Source organism: Sarcophilus harrisii, chromosome 2 (assembly GCF_902635505.1).
Source record: "Sarcophilus harrisii chromosome 2, mSarHar1.11, whole genome shotgun sequence".
NCBI classification, from domain to species: domain Eukaryota; kingdom Metazoa; phylum Chordata; class Mammalia; order Dasyuromorphia; family Dasyuridae; genus Sarcophilus; species Sarcophilus harrisii.
This window is the reverse complement of record NC_045427.1, coordinates 286,662,070-286,682,760: the sequence shown is the minus strand read 5'-3', so window position 1 is coordinate 286,682,760 and position 20,691 is coordinate 286,662,070. Positions and strand designations below refer to the sequence as shown.

The following is a 20,691-nucleotide window of genomic DNA, read 5'->3' as shown; positions in this document are numbered from 1 at the left end:
AAATTCCATTTATTTTGTTCTAAATTTATGAATTAAAACAAGCATTTCCATAATATGGTATAATTTAAAAAAAAAAAGGTGATTGCACATGAAGCTGCAAAGCTACTATATACAACTTGTTACTCTTTTTAAATACATAATAAAGTTATTATGTAACTTTTTTCTTTCCTGCCCCTCACCTACTATTAGAAACAAATATGTAGATGTATGTATGTATATTTGTATGTGTGTATATATATATATGTGAAAAAGCATTCTATGCATACTTTTATTTATCAGTTCTTTCTCTGGATGCAGGCTTCTTTCATAGGTCAACTCTAAGTTAATTTGTGTACTTATAAGAGTAAAAATGATTTGGTCACTTAAGATTATTCTTTTAAAAATATTGTTGTTACTGTATTGTTGTTCTCTTCCATGTTTTTCCTAGATTGTAAAGCTCATCAGTTCTTTCTTTCTTTCTTTCTTTTTTTAACTGAGGCAATTGGGGTTAAGTGACTTGCCCAGGGTCACACAGCTATGAAGTATTAAGTATCTGATGTCAGATTTGAACTTAGGACCTTCTGACTTCAGGGCTGGTGCTTTATCCACTGGACCATCTAGCTTCTCCCTAGTTCATCATTTCTAATAGCACAGTAATATTTTATCACAATTATATACAACAACTTATTCAGCCATTCCCCAATTGACAGGTTGATATTTCAATATTTTGAGAGGTAGCTATGAAGTATAGGAATTTGCTGTCTATTAGTTTGTTTAAAAAATGAGCTTCAGGCATCTATTATGACTACTTGATCATGTCTCTCTAGATATTCAGTTGGTGCTATGTTTTTGCAACCTTCAGTAACACAATGAATAATTTCTTCTTATCACTGTCAAATGGATCAATATTGGAAACTCACGATTTTATCAGCAGAAATGACATTAAAGAAGAGGCGATTCCATCTCCTTTGTCACTAGCCTAGGGACCATGGGACTTTTTTTACTTACAAGTGAAACATTCTAAATGTGTTTTTATGAACAGAAAGTTTCTTACTTTTTTTGTACCTCTAACACTTAGCATAGTGCTATGCACAAACTAAGTGCTTTATATATGCTTTATTCCTCCTCCTTCATAAAATCTAAGTCCTTTATTTTGTTTTATTTTTTTGCTGAGGCAATTGGGGCTAAGTGACTTGCTCAGAGTCACACAGCTAGGAAGTATAAAGAGTGTCTGAGGCTGTACTTGATCTCAGGTCCTCCTGACTTCAGGGTTGGTGTTCTATCCACTGTACCACCTAGCTGCTTCAGGTCCTTTACTTTTACAAAGGAGAGTCTGTTCATGAGAAGACTTTGTCAAGTTGAAACAGCTAAAATATAATAGTAGCAATTCATCAATGTATATAGACCCCTCCTCACAACTCAGTGAAACAGACAACACAAGAATTATTTTTTTCCACATCACAGATGAGGAAACAGTTACTTGAGTCAAATGGTTCACTCTCAGTCATGCTGCCAAGATGGAGTCAGGAATTAAAATCTGTTCTTCTGACTTCTCCTTTCCAATAGCCTTGCCTCCAACTTAGTTTGTCCTCCTCTCTTTCAATCTCCCTTTAGAAATTATCTTCCCCCAATAAATTATGATCTCCTTGCATGCATGAACTTTTTTAATCTCTTCCCCTTTCTTTGTATTTCCAGTACTTATCACAGTGTCTGGCACACAGCATGTGCTTAATAAATGCTTGCTGTCTTGATTTGACTTAATAGTAGTTGTACAGCCTCAGGAAAATCATTTTACCTAGATATGTCTCAGTTTCTTCATTTGTAAAACATGGATAATAATACTTGCACTGCCTGTGGCTTGGGTTGTTAAACCAGTCAAATGAAGTAGAAATATGGAAAGTACTCAGTGAAGACACATGTAAACAGAAAGAGGATCTGAAATCAACTATAAGATGCTGGATGGAAGTAATTTCATAGACTTATAATCTTTTAGAGTTGGAAGAAACTTTGGAGCTCATCTACTATAACTTTCATTTATTATTATATGTTTAGAGGATTTTTAAATGTTATATTGCAATATAATCGGATGCTATAATATAATATTTTAATATTGTAACACTGAAATGCTAAGATTCTAAAATTATCTCCTGGAATCACTAAAGAATATGAATTGTCATCAAACCTGGCAATGGAGGCAAAACCAGAACTATAGTTTGGATAGTGTGATATCAACTTTGTCCCAGGAATACTAAAATGAGGAGAACGCTATTACTCCAGGGGTCAGAAACAAATGAGCTTAGAACCTAATTGTCAAGACCATCAAAAGAGGAAAACCATCAAGCCAAAGATGACACCTTTCACTTCCCCAATTCCAGTGAACTCATTCCTGGATTATTTCTTTACTCCATCCCCACAGGCCTTCAAGTGTCCTGTCAATACTGCTCTGTAGACCCTCATAGCCTAGGTTTGATGACTTTTTTTTCCCCTCCAACCCAGCCAAATCTGTCTTTAAAAATAGATTTAAGAACATATTCATTTGAGGATTTTCCCGGGGTACATCTTGTAGTACTCGCCCCCAGGCATCAGAACTGTTATTTATAGCTCTGTGTGGAACTGCTAAAATTTTTTTTAGATCACATAATTTTCAAGCTAGAAAGAAAAGAATCTCAGAGATGATCTACTCCAGCTCAGACCAAATAGTTCATCAGGTCTCTGAGTATGCCCTTGAGGTATGGGGGACTTGCAAACTGTCTGAAAGACATGTCTGCCTAAAAAACCCGCAGACTGTCATGTTATCTTGAAAGCACTCAGATATTTGCAGGTTATCTGTCTTGTTTAGACATTGCATCACTCAGTCTTTGTATGTTCTTTTCATCTTAAGCTGAAACAGGGAAACTAGCATTCAGCAAACAATTCTTTCCTTTGCATACCTAACCTATTGATGTTTTAAGGGTTATGCATGTTAAGTATAATTGCTTACATTTAGGAGATAATTAAGCCTTCTTGATTGAAAATCCATAGAAATGCCACACTGAGCTGAAAATTCAAGATTCAATTCCACAAAAGCATATTAAGTGTTTACTACTTACAATGAAATGAGTTCCTCATCAATGGATATCTTCCAAGTGGAGGCTGAATGGCCACCTGTTAAAAGTATTGTAGAAAAGACTCCTGGTTTACATAAAGATCGAAAAAAATGATCTGCCATTCAAACTCTATGATTCCATGATTCTATGTGCAGCAGACCAGACTTTGTATGTCTGTAATACCATGCATAGACAGGACAGTCCTTCCTCCCTCCCATGGCTGGACAGTTAAGTTGTCTTCTTTCCTAAGCAAGATCCAAAAGACATTGCCCAGAGTACCATAGAGTTGTAGATTTTAAAAATCATTAAGTCAAACTCTCATTTTAAAGATAAACTGTGGACTTAAAAGATGAAGTGGTTTGTCTAAGATCACAAAGCTAGAAAGTACAAGAACTGGGACTCAAACATAAGTCTTCCAAATTCAAGTCCAAAGTTTTTTCTATTACACCACATTTCCCCCACCTCCATTTATTCCTTCTCCTATTTTATCCCTTATACAATATTATAGTTGTTTCTATATATGTTGCCCTTCCCCATAAGAATATAAGCTTTTTTGAGGGCAAGATCTGTGTGGTATTTCTTTGTAGCCCTAGCACTTCACATTGATGGTGCTTTTGTTATTATTGTTGTTGCTGTTGACTAATCTGTTAACTTGCTGAATTTAACCAATGAAGAAATCCGCACCTAAGAAAGTGAGATAATATACCCCAAATTACAAAATAGTGTCAAGGCTAAGAAGAGAAGCCTGGTTTCCTGATTGCCAAATCAGAACCATTTCTACTATATTTAAGAGGCAGCATGTTGAAGTGAGAGATCACTGGGCTTGCAGTCACAAAAATCTGAGTTCAAATCTCATTCTTAGAAAGTGTCGTTTTATGACCTTAGTTATGTGACTTAAATTCTTTATGCTTCCATTTCCTCATCTGTAAAACGAGGGGATTAGGTTCAGTGGTCTCTAAGGTCCCTTCCACGTGATTCAGATGATTTTTTATCCCCAATGACATCTATCACAAATCAGAGAAAATGCATTCAGACCACCTCTAGGAATATACATTAAGTAGATTAAAGACAGAAATATTTGTAGCATCTCTTTTTGGTGCAACAAAGTACCTAATAAAGTGGGCACTCAGCAACTGAGGGAATGATTGAACTAATTATGATACATGAATGTGATGGAATGCAACATGATATGAAAGAGATAAAAACCTGGGAAGGTTTATATGAACTGATCCAGAGTGAAGTGAATAAGAGCAGAAAAAAGATTTATACAATGACTATAACAATGACTACAACTTTGAAAGACTTAAGAACTGTGGTTAATGCAATGACCAATCATAACTCAAGAAAAGAAAAGTCTTATAGATATAGATTAGACATGACCAAAATATGAATGTGTTTTACTTGACTGTACTGGTTACAAGGAAGGGCCCTTTTGAGAGGTGGAGGAGTGACTGGGGGAATAATAGCAATGTGAAAAGAAGTGAAAAGAAAGAAAATTATGTCAGTGAAATAATTTTAAAACACAGAGAAATGATCAAAAGTTCACAAAGAGGCATATACAAGAAACTGTGGTATTAATTTAATTAATACGTTTTTTAAAAAAGAAACAATCTATATGTAATAGAGAATCATGGTTTTATAGACAATCCTCTTTCTTTCCTCCTTGTATGTAGAAATGTGTATATTTCTAAATGCAATTCAAATTCATAATAAGAAAGAGAATATGGAAAAAAGATTAAAAAACCAAGTTCAGCCTATTTCCCCTGTGATATTTACCAAAGCTTACCTATTAAAACACTCTTTAATTTTTTACAATACCCAATAAACTTAATAAACCAAAACAGACCAATCAAGAGAGAAAAGATTAGTTAAGAATGGAAAGTTTTTGTATAGACAAATGAAGCATACAGCAGAGCAACAGACATGGTCTGACAGCAATATCCTCAATCAGCAATGGGCTAAACAAGAACAGATCAATACTGCATCAGGGAGCTAGACTAGCTCATATATTCATGTCAGTCATTCCTCCTGGGAAATGGGCATGTTCCAGTACTGTCAAAATCAAACAGAAATAGGGACTATATACAAGGATCCTTGTCGATCACATAATGACTTTGAAAAACCATACATCTTTATGTATTTTTTAAAATTTCAATACACTAATTTATATTTTAATATATTTAACATCTACTGGTCATCCTGCCATCTGGGGGAGGGGGTGGGGGGTAAGAGGTGAAAAATTGGAACAAGAGGTTTGACAATTGTTAATGCTGTAACTTTACAGCATTATGCTGTATATAACCTGTAAATAAAAGACTATTAAATAAAAAAAAATTTTTTTAAAATAAAATAAAATAAAATTTCAATACATTAAAATCCAATAGCAACTACATTTTAATATGGTCTGGGTCACATCCCAGAGTATTGTGGACTGCATGTCTGATACTTCTGGTTTATTCTATATTTGACCTGGATCTTAAAGCACAACTTTTTTTTTTAGATAAAATTAACTAAGGACACACTGGTTGCATTTTTTAAAAATATGAATTTTTAAAAATAATAATCTATGAAGCCAACAGTGGTTTACTAGAGGACAAAGAAATATATACCAGTTTGTCACCATCTTCCCGAGTTCAAATCTGGCCTTCAACACTTCTTAGTTATATGATCCTGGTCAAGTTACTTTATCTTACTTGCCTCAATTTCCTTAACTGTGGAGAAGAAAGTGGCAAACCACTCCAGTATCTTTGCCAAGAAAACCCCAAATGGGGTCATGAAGGGTTGGACATAACTGAAATGACTGAACAAAAAAAGTAACTCATGTGATATCTCTGAGTTTCAGTTTGCCTCTCTGTACAATTGAAATAATAATAATTCTCATTTATGTCACAGAGTTGTAAGGATCAAAAGACAAAATGTATGAAAAGATCTTTTAAAACACTAAACAAATGCAACCAATTGATATGAGATCTCAAAATGTGTTTGGAAATTGGAAAAAGAGGTAGAATACCATTTGCAATGAGAATTGCTAAAAGATTCTGGAGCTCATTTATACATAAGAGATAGTAGTAGGGCACAGGGCATAAAATTAGGCTTAGTGTCAAAGACTTTGAGCTCCATCCTGTCTGAAACAATGAATGGATCTGTAATCATGGGTATATCACAATCTCTGAGACTGTCAGTTTTCTTATCTATAAAGTTGAAATGAAAGGTACCTTGGTAAAGAAGCAAGAGGAGAAATGCCCTTAGGATCTGAGAAATGCACAGGTGTAAGGCCTACTTTTGACTATTTCTAGTCAAATAAATGTGGGAAAAGACTAAATCTCCCAGCTATCCTGGGCAACTCTCCATAACTAAGTTATGGAGGTGTTTCCAATATGTGTTAGTGAAGGGAGTTCTTTAATCATTGGTTCAATTCTCCTGTCTACTCAAAAAAATTTTAAAAACCCTGGGAACAATGCTATTTGGAGTACCTACCTCACAGGGTTATTGTGAACAATGTGCTTTGCAAACCTTAAAGCACTATGTAAATATGAGTTATTTTTATTTCCTAAAGAGAGCATTTTCTTACCACTGGGAAGTACGAAGCCCATTACATTTTTCCCCTGTTCTTTTTCATTTATCTACACAGCAAGCAAAGAAATGCCTGGAGTCAAATAATACAGCAAAAAGTCTCTTCTCTGGCTCTAACACTTGCTTGCATCTCCTGGAAAGTATGGAAGCAGGGATGCAATGGCATCCTTTGGCAACTCAACAACTGCAAGAGCTTCTAGCTATGTGCACACTGGCCCTCCTTTCATGCTGTTCTGGGTTATGCTCCCATATGGCTCCATTTGATATTGGCTCCAAAATCTAGAGCAGAAAGAGAAAACCCAGAGGCTTTCTAGTCCAACTTTACAGATTAGGAAACCAAGGGCACAGGAGGTTGATTGGCCAAATTCATACAGATAGTATCAGAGATGGGATTTGAATCCAAATCCCCTGATTCCAGGGCCAGTGGTCTTTCCCTATATTGTTCTAATCTGGGGAATTACTATGGAATAATCCATGTGTTTGTGTGTACTTGAGTGTTTGTATGCACATGCAAATGTATACACAAACACAAAGATGTATATACAAGAGGATCATGGAAACATTTCAAAACCCTATGTAGCATTTACAATTCATTACTCTATTCATTTTCAAATTCCAAGTATACATTTATACCTAAAGGTTTTTCTGTTAAAAGAAAATTTTGATACATTTTTCAAAAAAAATTACTATTACTTCCCAATTACAATGACCAAAAAATACAATTAAGGCAAAATAAAGTAATGGAGATATTGGTCATAGGTGACAACATATTGTCCCATTCTTTGCCTATAGGCTCCCTCCCACCTTGCTTGCTTAAAAGAGAAAAAGATTTTCATCAGCAGTCTCATAGATCCAATTAGTCATTGTATGGACCAGAGCTATGATCTCTTTCTGTCATTCTCTTACATTACTGTGGTCACTGAGTAAATTGTTCTCCAGGTACTGATTACTTCATTCTGCATCAATTCATACAAGGCTCTCTAATTAGCACTTTCACATACATTACCTGGCCTGGTCCTAACAACCACCTTGTGCATAATGCTAGGGCATTCATGTGAGGTGAGGGGAGACCATGTCCGTTCCAGAAACTCACTGAGTACTGCTATCTGTAGATTTAGGAAGGCTCAATCTCCAAGTCACAGCTCAGAAATGCTATAACTAGGCATAGTTATATACAAGGCATAAAAGAAAGTCAAGATGCTTTTTTGTGAACCCAAGCTTATATATTTTAGACTTCTGGACATCTGAGAATTTTGGTAAGTTGATAACAAAGTTCAAAAAGATAAGTAATTGGCAATCTCCCATGTCTTTTAATAATTCAATTCACATTTATTAAACATGAATTCTTTTCAAACTACTGCACTAAATGCTGAGCTAAAAGAATAAAGAACATAACAGCTCCTGCCTTCAGTGGGCTTAACAATACAATGTATATGTAAAGAAGAACAAAACTGATATAATAGCTACCATGTATATATCACTTTTAGATTTGCAAACTACTTTACTTATGTTGTCTCCTTTTATTCTCACAACAAAATGGTGAGACAACTATAATTATTATCCTCATTTTTGCCTATCAGAAAACTGAGGCTGGGATAAGGCAAATGATTATTCATGATCACACAGCTAGAAAGTGTTTGAGGCAGAATTTGAACTGGACTCTGACTCAAGTCAAGACTTCAGACAAAAATGCTCTAGGAAAATTTGAAGAAGAGACTACTTTCAAGACAAGATTGAAGAATTCCCATAAATGAGTAACAACTGAACATGAACCTTGGAGGAAGAGGAAGACTTTAGCCAAGGAAGTTGAAGGTGGAATTCTTTCCAAGCATGGGGACAATGACCCGCCCAAATGCAAAGAGGCAAGAAGCAATAGATTGAGTTCTGAGAATAACCAGTAGATTAATAGAAAGTGCGAGAAAGAGATTAAGATTATAGATTGGAGGTACCCTCAGAGGCAACCAAGACAGAGCAAGCACTGAGGTTTCCCAGAGGTTAAATGGCAAGCCCAGAATCATACAGCTAGTGTCTGCAAGCAGATTTGAATCAGGTCCTCCAGTTTTCAATGGTCAGTGCTTTATCCATTGCATAATCTAGCTGCCACTGAAGAATATAATTTTATAGTATAAAATGATGTGAGAACAATAGATCAAAGCCAGATAATAGCCTAAAATGCCAGGATAAGGGGTCTACCAGGTAACTTAACAAAGGATGATTTAGAAAAGAAAGAGACTACAGACAAAGAATAATGAGGGTGAAGGTCTCAACTAAGGGGATAGTGTCTTCTGAGAACATAACATGGATGCGATAACATTTTTCACTGGCTCTCTCCTTAAGGCAATTTCACAGAATTAGCTGTTCTTCTGATTTGAGCTCTTGGTGACAGATCATAGAGAAAGCATGGAATAAAGTACATTTAATCCAATATCAAATTATAGAAATTCAGAGTCTGCAACCTGCAAAGGTGAACATGTCACTTTTCACCTGTTAGTCTCAGGATCCCATCTGTAAAATGGACAGATGTAAAGCTAAAAGGAATCTCAGAGGATATTTAGTTCTACCCTCTCATTTAAAAATGAGGGAAGGAAATGGAAAGCCAAGAAACTACAGAGGACTTGGCCAAAGTGACTCAAATAAATTAAATAGAAATGTCTAACTTCAAACATTGGTCTTTTGATAAAAATATATACACTGTCTGCCTTTCACCATCTCTCTCTCCCTCTCTCCCCTGTCTGTCTCTCTTCCCTCTCCCTCTGTAGCTGTCTTTCTCTGTCGTCCCCCACCTTTGTCTCTGTCTCCTTGTCTCCCTCCCACTCCCCCACTCTCCCATACATATCCTTATACACATACACACACACACACACACACACACACACACACACAGGGAGGCAACTAGGAGGTATGATAGTCAGGCCTGGAGTCAGAAAGACCTAAATCTGGCCTCGGACACTTACTAGCTGTGTGATCCTGGACAAGTCACTTAAGACTGCCTCAGTTACCTCATCTATAAAATGAGCTGGAGAAAAAAATGTCAAACTACTCTAGTATCTTTGCCAAGATAATCCCAAAAGGGGTCACAAAGTCAAATGACTGAAAAAAACTAAATTACACACACACACACATACACACACATTTGCTTCCATATGTGTGTGTGTGTGTGTGTGTGTATATATACATATACATATACATACATGTACATATGCACAAACCTATCTATCTACATAGTACACACACACACACACACACACACACATACATACAGAAATCCAAAGACCAGTACAAATCTGGAGCTTAAGTAGATTGGATCCAATTTTGGAAAACATCAAAAATTCTCTCCTCCTCTTGTACCTTCTTGTCTTTTCACTTTCTTTCTTCCTCCTCCTTCTGTGAGTTTACTCTGGGAAACATTTCCAAATATAACTTCTTGTCTAGGTCTCTACACATGAGGAGTAAAAGATTCCAGATCCCATACAAGCACTCAAGGTAACTATGCATGTACTAGATAAATAAATACACTTTCTTTTCATCCCACAGAAAATTACAAAGGACTCCAGAGACCCCATAAACAATGCAGAAAATGCATGAAGGACTCGTGATGGCCCACAAAGAATTGATGTAATTCTCTGCAGTTAGGGCTTGTTAAATAGGTAGGCCCCTTCAGATTAAATCCCAGTTGTATGCTTGTAATTCTACAGTACTCTAAAAATAATCTACTGTTTTATGAGCCAGAAACAGAATAGTTCCTTCCACAAAACTCCTTACCCTTAAGAGTAAGAAGCAACCAAATCTTCTACAATGAAATATATCTTCTAGGAGGTGTTCATAACCTTCCTAGTCAAAAGCAATGACACCCTAAGCACACACTCATTGAGTTAGAAGCTAAGATTCCTCTGATCAACTTCCTATGCCATAAATGATGCTTTTGCAAGATCACAGACTTAAAGGTGGAAGGGACTTTACAAGCCATCAGATCCAACTCCCTCATTTTACAGATGAGGAAAGTAAGACTGGGAAAGATACTAGTTTTCCCCTTGGCAAAAAAAAAAAAAAAATGTTAAGACAAGGCTGAGTAGTACTAGGCTAAGAAAAAAGTACTATAAAAAATCTTTATTTCCACAGCATAAATATTCATCAAAGAGATATGCCCATATTCTTTTTATTGTTTAATCATTTTCAGTCCTGCCCAAGTCTTTATGACCCCATTTGGGGTTTTCTTGGCAAAGATATTTGAGTACTTTGCCATTTCCTTCTCCAGATCATTTTACAGATGTGGAAACTGAGGCAAACAGGGTTAAATGAATTTCCCAGCTCTATCTACTACTTGCCCAAACTATCTGTCATTACAGTGACAAAAATGATGAAAATAATATTTGTGCTGCCTGGAGAGGTCTTGGATCTCACTGTGACAGGAAAATAGCATTGGGTCTGTCCCCACAATGAAAATAACCATAAAAACAAAAGTTGATCTCTTCTGTAGCTGCAAATAAAAGGGAAAGAAGTAGATGTCCATCAATTGGGAAATAGCTCAACAAATTATAATACAAGAATGTAATGCAATATTAATAAGAAATAATAGCTATAAGGAATGTAGAGAAGCACAGAGACTTATATGAACTGATGCAAAGTGGAGTAAGGTCAAGTGTGTTAGCAGTATATAGGTGTCTGAAAATAGGCTGAGGCTGGTAGGCCTATTGACCTTCAGAGATCTCTAAATTCACTAGAACTGAAGTCAATTAAGCCTCTTTATCAAGGCACCTTTTTCCCTCCCTCTCTCTCTCACCTACACTCTCCCTGACTTTGTCTCTCTGTCATTCTCTGTCTCTCTGTTTCTCTCTCCACCCCACCCCCCTTTCTTTTATTATTTGATGCCAATATGGTGAGCCTTTGGGAAGGGAGGAATGTGTAGGGGAGATCGACTAGTCTGCCAAAAGAGGGGTGAACCAGCCCAGATTGGAAACTAAATAGCTCAAAGCTTCTGTGCTGATCATTAATGACATTGGGCTCATGAGTGGTCCATACACTTCCAGCCAGGGTGAGATAAGAGAAACCCAGTCTTCAAAAAGTAAAATAAGCATAATCCTGAAAACTTTACATACAGAGATGACAATGGTATAAAGAGAAAGAGAAAGAGCAAAAGGGAGCACTTTTTAAATTATAATGACCAAGCTTAATTTCAAAGAAGAAATGAGAAAATGCCTGGGCTTTTTTTCTTTCTAGAGATTGATGACTAGGCATGGAATACAGTGCATCCAGACTATGCTGATATGTTGGCTACTTTTGCTGATTTGTCCCCCCTCCCCCATAGCTTTTTTTTTTTTTTTTTTTTTTTTTTTGCCAGGTATGTTACAAAGGTTGTAAGGATGAGGAAGGGAGATGTTTGGAAATGAAGGTGATAAAAAACCCAAGATCTGTCAATAACTTTTTTAAAAATAAAGGCTGCTTTTAGCAAAAAGCTTGGATAGTCACAAAACACTTAAGAAATTTGAGAACCTGATTGCATCTAGCAGTTAACATTTATTAATACCGTAGATGAGAGTTAAAAACAGGAAACAACTCTCAGAAGTACCTTGCTGGGAAAGACATTTAACTTTGAACAAATGTGTTCTTAGACATACCTAAGAAAATATGCAAATATGTTGCAAATGCAACATATATGCAATTATATGTTCTTAGGCAAAATAAGAAAGAAAGGAGAAAGGAAAACAAGGAAAGAAAGGGGAAGAGGGAGGGAGGAAGGGAGAGAGAGAAAGAAAAAGAGCGTAAGAGGAAATGTGGAGAAGGAAAGCTAGAATTAGAGGGAGAGGAGACAGAGAGAAAGACAGATAGAGAAAGAGAGACAAGAGACAGACAGATATGCAGGGAGACACAGAAAAGGGGGAGAGAGGGAGGAAGGGAAGGAGGGAGAAATGAGAGAGACACAGAGAGACAAGAGAGACATACAGACAAAGAGATTGAGACATGTACTCTAAATCAGTCATTTTGTTAACATAGAAAAATGATGGGAAACGTGACTAAGAAAATAACAATGAAAAACCAGTACCAGGCTTCCTTCTTTACTCAGTACCCTGTGAATGTCATCACTAGACATTCCACTCTGCTCTCAAATAAAAACTGAAAAAATTTCCTATGTATTTCTCTAATCCTTTATTCTCTATCTCTACACACATAACACACACACACTCACTCTCTCTCTCTCTCTCTCTCTCTCTCTCTCTCTCTCTCTCTCTCTCTCTCCCTTCCTCCCTTCCCCCTTTCTCTCTCCCTTCTTTCCTCCCTCATCCCTCTTCTTTCTCCTTCTCTCCCTCTCTCCCCTTCTCTTTTCCAAACTTACCTCAACACACTTCTTAAATTCTTCTCTTCCTCCTAAAATTTTTTTAGGAATTTATCCTATCACATTTTACCTTATAGCATAATTATTTGTTTAAATTGTTATGTACAATGCATTTCAGCGGAAAGAACAATAGAGCTAGTCAGAGGATGTGAGTTCATATTCTACTTCTCACCCTCACAAGCTGTATAACCACAAGCAAATGATTTAAGCTCCCTGGACTTTAGTTTCCTCATTAGTAAAATGAAGTTGAACTGGATGGCCTCTGAGGTTTTTTTTCTAAGTCTAGAGCTATCTTCCTATGCTTCTATGACTTTTCCTCCCAATTATATTATAAAGTTCTTCAGGGTAAAAACAGTGCCATTTTCAGCTTTATATCCTAAGTAACAAGGGCAGAGTACTATGCATAGGAAGGATTTAATTAATTCCACCCCTGCTTCATTCTACAGATAAAAAAAACGGAGACCTAGTAAAGTCAAGTCATTTGCCTAAGAACAAATCAAACTAGGGCCAACACTGGGATTGAATCCAGGTCTTCTGAATTCAAATCCAATGTCCTTTCTCTTATATTACCTGTTGAATTGATTTGGTAGAACTACACATACTATCATGGAGTGACTTGGCTGGAAACCAACCACTTAAAAGCTCTAATTTTTTTTTTTAATTTTAATAGCATTTTATTTTTTCCAAATACATGCTAATAGTTTTCAACATTTACACTTCTGAAAAACCTTGTGTTCAAAATTTTTCTCCTTCCTTTTCCCCTCTCCAAGATAGCAAGCAGATATAGGTTAAATATGCAATTCTTCTAAACATAATTAATAAATTCTTAATATCCATATTTGTGAATTAGAAATAAGTCCCTTCTCCCTATACTTTGACAAGCAAAATAACATAATTTTTGTCTCCAAACCACTTATAATGTCGAACAGATCTCCATTCTTTTACACAGGGCAGCCTGCCTCTGTTCTTTGTAAATTGTTATCATCCTTCATTTTTGAAGAGGACCAATGACATTATGATATGAAACTTTGACTTAGGCATGAATTGGATAAGCAAGGTAGAGGTGAATAAAGTAATCCATCAGCCCCACTCACTCTTCTAGAGTCATCTAAATTCAGTGGCAAGACAAAAGTCAGCATGGCTGGTGATGGCTCAGAATACAGTGGATAACTTTGGGATCTTTGATGTCTAACCAAATTCTAAATACTCCACAACACCTGCTTCAGCTGCTTTCATGGCCACTAGAACAAACTTTTCTTATCTACTCATTCCATCAAGCATGTGAAGACTTCTTTGTATGTGGCAAGTAGGTGGTAAACTGTTTCTTGAAGTCAGGGACATTTCACTTTGATCTCTGAATCCTTAGCTCAGAATGTTACACGCAATAGATACTTAATAATTGTCTATTGAAACTTGGGATGGAAAGTGCCATACAAAGAGAAAAATATGGAAATGAATATGAGTCAAAGCATAGTATTTTCACCTTTTTGTTGTTGTTTTTCTTTCTTATATTTTTTCACTTTTGAGCTTATTTTTCTTGTGCAGCATGACTAATATGGAAATATAAACATATTTCCAAGAAGAAGTGTACATCTTTAACCTATATTACTGTTTTGGGGAGGGGGAAATTAAGGAAGGGAGGGAGAAAAATTTGGAACACAAGGTTTTGCAAAGGTGAATGTTGAAAAATATTTTTGCATGTATTTGAAAAAATAAAATACTATTAAATAAATATTTTAAAAATAAAAATAAATAAAATGTCTATTGAACTTAATTGAATTGAACTGCATTAGTGAGATAGAGGTTAAGGGTTTGATCTAAGCAAATAGATTGGCTTAGCTCTGTTTCCCCACCACAATGGTTCATGGACAAAATTCATCACCTCTCTTTCATCCACCCAAATTCAAGCTGTGAATGCCATCACAAGAGAAAAACCATTTTCCAGCAATCAATGAGAAAAGACAATCCTGTAATTTTTACAACTTAGATTGCAGATTCTCTTTGATACCCTCTCATATTCTATAAAATCCCATCACGCCTTATGCCATATTGATGGTAGAAACACAGAATTTCAGAGGTATTCTGAACTTAGTATCAGAACACAGGAATTCAGAGCTGAAAAGAACTTTAGAAAATAGTGCTGGACCTGGAAAAGACCTTAGAATTATTTCATGTAATTCCATTTTACAGATAAGAAAACTGAGGTTCAAATAACTGGCATATTTAGGACTAGAAACTTTGCCTCTACTATGAATTCTAAGGTCAGCATCCAATCTATATTATTCTGTCATACCACTACTTTATATTTATCTTCTTCTACCAAACAGCACACACACACTACTACCAAAGGGGAAAAAAAACTTTTCTGTCTCCCTAGTGTTTTAAATTAATGATATACTCTTTCTTGTGATTTTTCCCTCTTTTTATTATGATTTTTCTTGCACAATATGACAGATATGGAAATATGTTTAAAAGGATTGCACACATTTAACCTATATCAGATTGTTTACCATTTTGGAGAGAGGAGAAAGATCAAGGGTGGGAGAGAGAAAAATTTAGAACGTAGTTTTACAAAATTGAATGTTGAAAACTATCTTTACATGTATTTGGAAAAATTAAATACCACTGAAAAAATTAATGATACACAAGCTTCATGTTCTGGAGTCAAAGATCCTGAATTCGAAGTCCATCTCTGACACTACTTGGGCAGGACAGTTAACCACCCTTGGGCCTCCGTTTCCTTATCTATAAAATAAGAAGGAATTAGACTAAATGTGGTCCCTCTCCATTTTAAATCTGATGACTACATAAACACTCTGAGGAAGATGGGGCAAGTATTATAATCTCCATTTTACAGATAGGTAAATGAGACAAATGGGTACAGATGATAAGTAGGGGTAGTATTGTAACTTTCATTTTACAGATGAGTAAATGAGAATAATTTGCCCAAGTTCACAAAACTAATAAATGTGAGAAAGGGAATTAAAACTCATGCCTTCTGACTTTTAAACAGATGCTCCTTCTACTATCATATGCAATTAATTATAACATCTTATTAAAAAGAGTTCATTTGTGAAGGTTAATCAGCAATTTGACTATTACCTGAATGGCTTAAAGGGCTCATACCTTAACTTTGCTGATAATGACCCTTATATTTTAAATGACAAAATAATTTCTTCCATACTTCAAAAGCACTGGTCATTTAGCATAGTGGAACACATCTGCATCAGGAACTTGAGTGTGTGTTCTTGTGGAGGAAGGAATTCCCTCTATGTAGGTCTTATTCATTCACCAGTTCAACTTGACAGGCTCCATCCTCTTTCAGAGCCCTGGGCTCATGAAGGAGATTAGACCTGGCAGACAGACCTCTCAGAGGAAAGCTCCCTCCTACTCCTGCATATAAATGTGGATGCCTTGGGGACAAACTTGAAAGCAAAAAAGGGGAATTCCTGTTTGAAAAAAAAAAGATTTTCCAAGGTGGGCTTTATGATGGTATGAAACTTAGGATCACAGAGCTAATAATATTAATAACTATTTGACATTTGGAGCAGGAAATGGCAAACCACTCCAGTATCTTTGCCAAGAAAACTCCAAGTGGGGCCCAAAGAGTTGGACACAAGTGAAATGATAAAACAACAATATGGCACAAAAGGTTTTCAAGGCACTTAATAAATATTATCTCATTTATCTTTTCAATAACCCTGGGAGGCAGATGCTACTATTACCTCCACTTTACAGATGAGGAAACAGGCAGACAGAAGTTATGTAACTTGTTGTAGGTAACAAAGCTAGTAAAATTATGAGACTTAAACTCAAGTTTTCCTTCTCTAGGTCTAGTCCCCTGTTCACCATGTCACTTAATTGCCTCTAACTGGAAAGGGAGACACAATAATTTTTAAATGAATTTTAGAGATCATTAATACTTAATAGTGCAAGTATACAAAGAATCTGTGGTTTCTTTAGCATGGGACCTTCCAGTATGGGGATTCCTCTTTCTCCTTCCATCAATGCAGGCTGCAATTCTTCTATGACTTTGTCATATCCTCTGGTGTTCTGAGGAAGCATTTAAACCAAAGTCTTCTGGATTCTAAGTAAGCGTAGCATCCTATTTGCTATACAAGATTATCTCTAGAACGATTTTCCTTTATTTTTACATAAGAAAATTTAAACCCAGATTGAGGAAAAGACTAATGGTCCAAGAGTCTCAGAGTTAGTGGCAAAACCTCAAGCTGACCCCAGACTTCTCAACTCCCAGATCCATCGGGATCTCCCTAAATCCATAGGATGTTAGAATATAGGTAGAAGGTCCCTTCTGGTCCACCCTACAACCTGAAAAACCCTAGATTTTTAGAGAATGCTGCTTTCTACCTTCATTATAGACAGCACATTTCATCATGCTCTATTCTAGAGGCTGAACTATAGTTATCCATCCTGAACATGCATGTATTAACACAGTTACAAGGGAGACCAGATGAGAGGGTAAAAGGTATCAATTATTCTATTCTCTATTTGTTTGAAATGGGGAAAGAGAACCTTCACAGAACATTTACCTACTTCAAAGCTCAGCTCAAGTGTTTCCCCACAGTCCCCCCTACTCATTTAGCCTTTTCTGGCTCCCTGAGGAGCCAGAATATTTCCCCCTCCCATGGATCTCCTTTGCATACTTCTATGTATATACATGTTACTAAAAATATAAGCATACTGAGGTCAGGGACTGTTTTGTTTTTGTCTTAGCTCCTAACTCAGTTCCGTAGCACACCATGAGAACTTAATAAATAGTGCTTGAAGGGGCAAGAGTGTCATTTTTATAATGATGAGAAACATGGGGCAGCAAAAAGCACTAGGCTTGGAGCCAAAAGGCTTGGGTCCTATGTATACATATATTGTACTTAACTTATACTTTAATATATTTAACATGTATTGGTCAACCTGCCATCTGGGGGAGGAGGTGGTTGGAACAAAAGGTTTTGCAATTGTCAATGATGAAAAATTACTCATGCATATATCTTGTAAATAAAAAGCTATAAAAAATTAAAATAATAATAAAAAAAGGCTTGGATCCTAGTTTAGCATTAGTAGGTTTAACAAATGCTTAACAAAGGCTCACTGAATGATCAGTCATAGAATCGTAGTTCTAGAAAACCCTCTAGTCTAACCCCACATTTTACAAGTATAGAAGTTGACATGATTTGGCTTGTAAAGTCCCTTCCAACAAATAGATACCAGGTCTCAGAGATAGGATTTGAACTTGGGGCCCCAGACTCTAATACCAGTGCTCTTTATACTGTAACAGGCTGTGTCCTCCCCCACTCTCTTCACAATGACTGTCAGCAGCAAGTCCCTTAGTTTCTTTTAGCTTCACATTCATCTCTATGATAAAGACCATGATCCCTCCTCCACTTGCCATACTGAGTTGTCATGAGGAATGCATTTTGTAAACCTTAAATGGCTCTATGAATGAGAGGTATTATTATAGCCCAGGGACTCAGGACTACTAGTCTCACTGTAAGGTGACTCACCAAGCTCACTTTGCCTCAGCTCATTCCCAAAGGCATCACACTACTTCTTGTTCCTCCCCAGTGATACAGATGCAGGCTATGGCAGGCCTGCGGGGTTCATTCTGCCCTGAAGCATACCCAAAGGAGGTCACCTTAGCTTCTAGTCATCCCTGTTCAGAGGATCTCATGAGACCAGACTGATGGAAAGGCAAGCCTGGGGATTTATGGTGTAGCATAAGTAGAGAGCAGAGTGGATTAAGAATCACAAATGCAGAGAGAGATGGTATGGTATAAGAAACAGAATGCTCCACTTGGTTAAACTCAAGAATATCTGAGCCCATATACCACCTTTGACATGATATACAGGCAGCTAGAGGGCAACAGCAAAGCACTTAATAAATATAACCTCATTTACCTTTTCAACAACCCTGGGAGACAGGTGCTACTATTATCCCCACTTTACTGATGAGAAAACTAGTGCTAGTAATGGAGTCAGGGAGGTGAGTTCAAATCCAGCAACAGACACTGTTTTAACCTAGACAAGAAACTTAGCCCTTGTTTGCCCGAGTTTCCTCATCTATAAAATAAGGATAATAACAGCACTTACCTTATTGGAAGGAATTTGTTACTATTATTATAATTAGTAATATTAATAGTAACCACTTAGAAACTTCTTTTCTAGGTCTATATTCAATGGATTTAGTAATACCTTGTAGTATTGACTTCATAATGTTGGTAATAAAATGGCACAGTGGAGAGACTTGAATTTGGAGGCAGAAAGACCCATATTCAAATCCTGCCCCATTTACTTAACTTGCTGTGTGATCTGGCCAAATCACTTTATGTCTGCCTCAGTATCTTCATCTATATGATGAAAATAACTAAACTCACCTTTTAGAGTTGGTGTGAAGATCAAATGAGATAATATATAAAAAATATTCTGCAAACCTTAAAACTTTATTTTTATTATTTATTAGCTATTATTAATTATTGTTTTTAATGTCTAGAGACTCAAGTGAAATAATGTTTTAAAACTCCTAGTAAACCTTAGAACAGTATATAAATGCCAACTATTATTATATTAACCATCCATGTGGTCAAATCTCTTACTTTTCTGGGCTTTAGACTTCAACTTTGCAATTTATAAAATGAGAAAGTAGGGACCACAATGGCTCCATTGGTTTCTTTCTATTTAATTGACAAGTCCTTTGGGAGCCGGCTTTAGATTCCAATTTACTCTGAGTCCCCCAAGGCTACTCAAGAATATAACAAGGGACAAGGGCAGCTAAGTGGTACAATCATAGAGTACTAGCCTCAAGCACTTACTAACTATATGACCCTGGGCCAGTCACTTAACAATACTGACTGCCTCAAAAAATAAAATCTAATTGGATCTCTGGATAGATTCTTAAACTATCTCAGCTTCAGTGGGGCCTAAGGCTGAGGGTAGCTTGTCCAAATTCCCAGGGATGTTTCTGTCAATGGATTAAGCCTCTCTGCCTACAAGAGAATTGTCCACCACAATATTTTATAAACCAATCTGTTTCCACCTTTCTCCAGAATACTTTAGATTTAAGAGTTGAATAGGACTCTTATGGATGAGGAAACTGAGTCACAGAATAAGTGACTTGTCCCAAATCACTCAGCTAGTAAATGGAATGGACAGAATTCAAACCCAAATTCTCTAACTTCTAAGCCACGGTTCATTCAACTCTACCATAATTATCATAGAGTGGAAAAGTGGGGGAGGGAAGATAGAATGCATTGCAATTTAAAGAACACATTCAATTTAATAGGTAGCTTCCTATGCAAAACAATCCATCACTTGTCTCAGTGCCTTTATACAGGCTCTTCCCTTTACCTGGAGCACTCTGTCCCAGTGCTTCTTTCTACCTGTAAATTTCCTTCCCTTCCTTCATGTCTCAAATTCCACGTTCAGCAAGAGGCTTCTCATCAGCCCCCAGCTATTCCTGCCTCACTCTCTGAGATCAACTTCAATAATGGACCATGTACATAGCACTAGAATGTAAGATACTTAAGAGAAGGGGACTATTTTTGGCTTTTTTTCCTTTATTCCCAGCACTGACTAATGGATTGATAATCTGTGACACACATCAATTTTAGAATGTCTCTCCTGCAAGATTGCTTTTCTAAAATATTCATTTCCAGTTGATTTCAGAAAAGCCTGGAAAGATTTATATGAACTAATGCTGAAGTGAAGTGA

At 36.4% G+C, this 20,691-nt stretch overlaps 1 protein-coding gene across 6 annotated transcripts in view; it reads right to left on the bottom strand.

The window, feature by feature from the left end:
• FOXN3 (forkhead box N3) overlaps positions 1-20,691 on the bottom strand; it is a 493,255-nt gene that overhangs the window by 369,673 nt on the left and 102,891 nt on the right. For all 6 annotated transcript variants that reach the window (XM_031952377.1, XM_023501551.2, XM_023501557.2 and 3 more), the window contains one exon: positions 3,069-3,123. The gene's annotated coding sequence lies outside the window, so the exon portion shown is untranslated. The remainder of the gene's footprint in view (positions 1-3,068; positions 3,124-20,691) is intronic.